The sequence below is a fragment of the Megalops cyprinoides genome, chromosome 3 (assembly GCF_013368585.1).
Source record: "Megalops cyprinoides isolate fMegCyp1 chromosome 3, fMegCyp1.pri, whole genome shotgun sequence".
NCBI lineage: Eukaryota > Metazoa > Chordata > Actinopteri > Elopiformes > Megalopidae > Megalops > Megalops cyprinoides.
The window spans coordinates 34,331,715-34,337,955 of record NC_050585.1 but is presented as its reverse complement, the minus strand read 5'-3'; the positions used below and the strand labels follow the sequence as shown (position 1 = coordinate 34,337,955).

Sequence of the window (6,241 nt, the reverse complement as noted above, 5' to 3'; positions counted from 1 at the left end):
TAACATTATTGTGATTAGGCTACTGTAAACTGACACAAAATAGTGGTCTGTCCCTTAGCATAATGACTGAAACGTCAGCTGCCTCCGTAAAAATCCTCTTATACGTGCAGTACGATTAAAAGAAAATCGCTGCATTAGAGGGTCGCATGTCACTCCAAATAAGCCACAAAGTAAGTAACCTACAGTCATGAACTCCATTGTGCTGTGCGAGAGCGCTTTTCTTCAGCACAAAAAAATTGCACGGTGATGACGTAAGCGTGCTCGGGCCCGGAACGTTAAGCGCAATGTGAGTGCAGGCCAGCAGGGGAGTGGGGAGGGGGACAATCGTGCTCGGGCACGGTAAGCGGGCCTAGTGTGAGTGCGCCCTAAGGAATGTGGCCCTTTTCTACAGTTGTATTTTCATCTTTTCTCAGCTGCCCTAAGTAATCTTCTCATCTTCACTACCTAGGGCTGACTAACTTTACTTAGCAACTTAGATATCAGGCAAACTTTATCATGCAGCTAGCATAGCTACATAATGGATTAAACAAAATAATTTAAACCAGCGCCAGCAACTGTGAGCACTAATTATGCACAAAACGTGTTTAAACACAGACAATAACTTAAGAATAGAATGATGATCCAATCAAACTCAGCCTCTCAGTATCTCCACAAAACACAATAAACTTCTTGCTACGACAAAACTACAATGGCACATACAAGCAGGCTCCTTTAGCTTTGCTTTGGTACCTCATAGCTAATCATGTCATTTATTGTCTCAAAAATCATGTAAGCATCTGCTTATTTGTGTGACTGAGGTACTGCTGAGTACCAGCAGGAAGGGAGTTTAGTGAATCTTCACATGTGCAACCAAAGGTGTGAAAAAACAAAAAACGTCCAAAAAATTTCTCAGTCAAATTTTCATGACAGATAAACAAGCTATGCCATTATATCTATAACCTTGGATTCATAAAAGAAAGCCTAAACAATGTTACACTTGATGAAAATGCAAAGAGGAGACTTTGATAGTTCAGCAGATCGGCACAGGAGCTGGATTTTCTCCACTTCCTTCTGCAACAGGGAGCTCAGTCACTTGATTTCTCTGACAAGCTGAATTATGTTGTGGCTCTTTTATTCTGAGTAATAAATTGATAACTTCCAGATGTTGCAAAAAGGCTGCTTAAGGAAGGTGCCCTCTGAATGAATACATAATATTCTTTCAAACTACCCTGAATGTCATAGCAGGGAATATATGGATGCTGACAGGCCTGCTTAATTTCAGCCTCAGCCATAGTCACATAAACACATAATGTCTCCTGTAAAAGTCCTGAGCTTTGATTCTGAGAATGTACACAGCTTCTCTCCTGGCAACTATGTATAGGGAATTATGAGTTATGATCATTATTATTCTCATTATCGCTTGTCTCATGCATGGATGCATAACAAATGAGCACCTTTTCAAGCCTGGCTCAGAGGTGTGTCATTTTAGGCACCCTGGTGATGACTGCATGATGTCACTGTCATCTTCCATCTATATAAATCACAGCAGAGAGGTCACAGCACTTACTGTGTTTGATGCTGATGCTCAAGGATTTACAAGGTTTTCAAGTTTTATGTCTCACAAAAGTCTGTTCTATCTGTTGCTTCATGTTTTTCCCTTCTGATGTGAGTGATGAGCGTTTAGACTGATCTTTACGTGATATCAGAGGGAACTTATTAATGGATGAAGCTAATGTTTCTGTTGAGGAACTTTCATTTGTACACCAGCAAGCCTACCAAATGCAACTGGATGGACTGCTTATCACTCAACTGGTTATAGTGCTGTCCATCCCTGTTCTTTTTCTATGTGAACAGCATCATGTTCTTCACTTTGAGGAGCAAACCCGTCTTCAGGGAGACATCCCGCTACATCCTCTTTGCTAACATAGTCCTCAGTGATTCTATCCTTCTGTTGAGCAGCACAGTTGTATACTCATTTGCTACATTATACCTTTATGTGTTCAAGGCTGTCTGTGCTCTGGTGATACTATTCTCTATTACCACATACACCTTCACCCCCTTGAACCTGGCAGTGATGTCACTGGAACGTTACGTGGCCATCTGCTACCCTTTGCGTCATGCAGAGATCACTACGCAGAGAAGGACAAACATCACTATAGGAGTACTCTGGTTTCTCGCCTCCTTCAATATTGTCATTGACTTGTTTTACACCACTGTGACAAAGCCCCATTCTTTCAACACACCCATATTTTGCACACGGGAGAGGCTGCTCATTGCCAAGTGGCAACTTGACTTTTTTCACGGGCTCAACAGTTTTTACCTTGTGGCTGTGGCTGTAATCATCATCTACACATATATCGCCATTATGGTAGCAGCCAGGTCTATCTCCACAGACAAGGATTCAGCTAAGAAGGCCCGAAGACTGTGCTCCTCCATTTGATTCAGCTGGGACTGTGTCTCACCTCTTTTCTGTACGGAGTTTTTGAAAGCATGTTGTCCACAATTGATTTGACCCTGTTCTTACATTTGCGTGTCTTGCTTTTTTTTGTCCTTATCATCCTCCCCCGATGCCTGAGTCCCCTGATTTACGGCTTGAGGGATGATACTTTCCGGCCCCTCTTCCTCAGCTACTTCAGATGCAGATATGGCAATGTCAAGCCTGCTGTGATTTTACATTGAAAGTAAAAAACAAGATTTCCTCTAATACTATGGCTGATTTGCATCATATGAAATGTGCTGTCATCCAGGGAAATGGAAAATGAATACTTCATACATAATCCCCCCAAAAAAACTTAATGATAGGTTTGTTTGGAGGAACTTAACAACCTGCAAGCAATTCTTTCCACAACCCACTAAGAATGGGAATGTAGAATATAACTGGACTCAGATTAGTTTTTGAGAACAACTCTGATCTCTCAGCAATCTCAGCACTCAGGTACAGTTCTTCAAAGATTTTTATATTGTGAGACAGGTGCAGAGGCACAGCAACACTGCCACAATATTATGTGTTTCTATGTAATGGCTGTTGGTCCACACTGTTGGCCAAGATGTTGAATTTGATCCTCTCTTCAAACTCAGTGTGTAAGTCAGCAGTCACTGCCCCTCTTTAATCACCCTCTGAATGAATACATAATGTTCTTTCAAACTACCCTGAATAACCAAGGGGAGAATTTATGGATCCTAACAGACCTAGTTAATTTCAACCTCAACCACACTCACATCAATACATAAGGTCTCCTGTAAAAGCCCTAAGCTTTGATTCTGAGAAAATTACATTACATTATATTACTGACATTTAACAGACACTCTTATCCAGAGCAACGTACATCAATTACAGATTTTTACCTATGTTATCCATTTATACAGCTGGATATTTACTAAGGTAATTGTGTGTTAAGTACCTTGCCCGAGGGTACAGCAGCAGCGCCCCAGTAGGGAATCAAACCAGCAATCTTTTGGTTATGAATCATGCTCCTTAACCACTATGCTACACTGCCACCCACCAACAGAATATACACAGCTTCTCCTTTGGATACAATGCATAGGGAATTATGGGTTATTAATCATTATCACTTATCTCATGCATGAATACATAACAAATGAACACCTGCTCAGGCCTGGCTCAGAGGTGTGTCATTTTACGCACCCTAGTGACGACTGCATGATGTCACTGTCATCTCCTCCATTTATATAAATCACAGCAGTGAGGTCAACAGCACTTACTGTGTTTGATGCTGATGCTCAGGATTTTACAAGGTTTTCCAAGTTTTATGTCTCTCAAAAGTCTGTCTATCTGCCTGTCTGTTGCTTCATGGTTTTCCCTTCTGATCTGAGCCACGGATATTTAGACTGATCTTTACGTGATATCAGAGGGAACTGATTTATGGATGAAGCCAATTTTTCTGTTGAGGAACCTTCATTTATATACCAGCAACTCTACCATATACAACTGGATGGACTGCTTATCACTCGACTGGTTATAGTGCTGTCCACATCCCTGTTCTTTTTCTATGTGAACAGCATAATGTTCTTCACTTTGAGGAGCAAACCCGTCTTCAGGGAGACGTCCCGCTACATCCTCTTTGCTAACATAGTCTTCAGCGATGCCATCCTTCTGTTGAGCAACACAGTTATATACTCATTTGCTGTGGCATACCTCTATGTGTTCAAGGCTGTCTGTGCACTGGTAATGCTATTCTGTATTACCACATACACCTTCAGCCCCTTGAACCTGGCAGTGATGTCACTGGAACGTTACGTGGCCATCTGCTACCCTTTGCATCATGCAGAGATCACCACACAGAAAAGGACAAACATCACTATAGGTGTAGTCTGGTTTCTCGCCTCCCTCAATATTGTCATTGACTTGTTTTACACCACTGTGACAAAGCCCCATTCTTTCAATGCACCTACATTTTGCACACGGGAGAGGCTGTTCATTGCCAAGTGGCAACTTGACTTGTTTCACGGACTCAACGGTTTTTACTTCGTGACTGTGGCTGTAATCATCATCTACACATATGTCGCCATTATAGTAGCAGCCAAGTCTGTCTCCACAGACAAGGATTCAGCTAAGAAGGCCCGTAACACTGTGCTCCTCCACCTGATTCAGCTGGGACTGTGTCTCACCTCTTTTCTGTATGGTGTCTTTGAACGTATGTTGTCCACAATTGATTTGACCCTGTACTTGAATATTCGTATCCTGCTTTTTTTTTGTGCTTATCATCCTTCCCCGATGCCTGAGTCCCCTGATTTACGGCCTGAGGGATGATATTTTCCGGCCCCTCTTCCTCAGCTACTTCAGATGCAGATACAGCAATATCAAACCTGCTGTGATTTTACATTGAAAATAATAATAAATAAAAGATTTCCTCAAAGTACTCTGATTTGTATGGCTGATTTGCATCATATGAAATGTGCTGTCATCCAGGGAAATGGAAAATGAATATTGCATGAATAATACCCCCAAAAATTGAAATTTAATTTTCATTACTGCTGCCAGAGTACTAAACTACATGACATTTCTGCTGTCAGAATGCACTGCTACATTTCATTTCTGTTGCCAGAATATTACACTACATTTCATTACATTTTATAGTTTGCAGACACCCAAAGCAAGAACAGCTGACAGAAATATTATTTTCCTTATCTGACACATTTTGTAAATGTGCTGGTCATGTCCTTGGCATGATCTAAAACATCAGACTTTAATGGACTTTCCTAAGATAATGACAACCTCTCAGAGTTGTGACAATAACCATCACAAGCTGCAAAAATGCTGTAAATTGCTGTAAAATAGTATTACAAAAACAGTATAACTTGTCTCAATGTTAAAATTGCCAAATAAGCATATGGTTACATGATTAATGCAGCACAACCATACCACTAAATCCAATATGACTTAATGGTAGCATTAAATATGTAGCAAAGCTTTTTTTCCCGATAGCCTGTTAAATCACAGGCCCCTTAGTTTATCAAATAACCCTTTTCTGTACATTCTGAGTTCCTGCTGGTCGGAGGGTTCACACTAAAATAAATGCACTAGAATCCTATGTCTTATATTTTATCTATATGTAATTATGTTACATTAAGTCAGATGTGTATACTGTTTTAATACAGTTGACATCGCAAAATATGCTGTGTTTGTGACTCAGGAAAATTTAGCCTTCACTTTAGGAATTTTTGCTGTGAGGATCTAGCCCAGTTGTCCTCCAAGTTATGCTCGTGGGCATTTATGTGCAATGAGTGGTGTCGCCCGCCCACAGAGCATGTTCTAAAATAGGCTACCAAGCTTTGCCCATTTACATTTCATTACATTATATGCCTTTACATGTATCCAGAACAACTTCCAGCCCAATAGAACATAAGTGTATCCATTGAAGTTAAATGAGCAACAGTGACAGACCAGGCTAACAACACTCACAGACCAGTGAGTGTGAGCATAACATCATTCAAGTCCTACCACAAGTTACCTTGTGTAACCTGACTAGGTAACAGAAGCCAAGCATACTACCACACATCAGTCACTAGATAACAAGGTGTCTAACGTCCTCTTTTTGTTGCACAGACAAATGGCCCAGAATGGCTGTCAAATCATTGAGAACATCACCATTAGAAAGCCTGACCTCACAAAGCACATGAATGAACAGACAGGTGGAATCCTCTGATGACCTGGCCATCACAGGTGGAGAGGGCTAGGGCAACCAGACCAAGAGGACACACCTTCACGCTCCTGATAAGCCTTCAGAATGTTTATATAGCA

The 6,241-nt window shown here is 41.1% G+C and overlaps 2 pseudogenes; both read left to right on the top strand.

Annotated features, from left to right (window-relative positions):
- The first annotated feature begins 1,698 nt into the window (after positions 1–1,698).
- LOC118774642 lies at positions 1,699–2,721 on the top strand (annotated as a pseudogene).
- A 930-nt stretch (positions 2,722–3,651) lies between these two features.
- Positions 3,652–4,826, top strand: LOC118774635 (annotated as a pseudogene).
- The last annotated feature ends 1,415 nt before the right edge of the window (positions 4,827–6,241 follow it).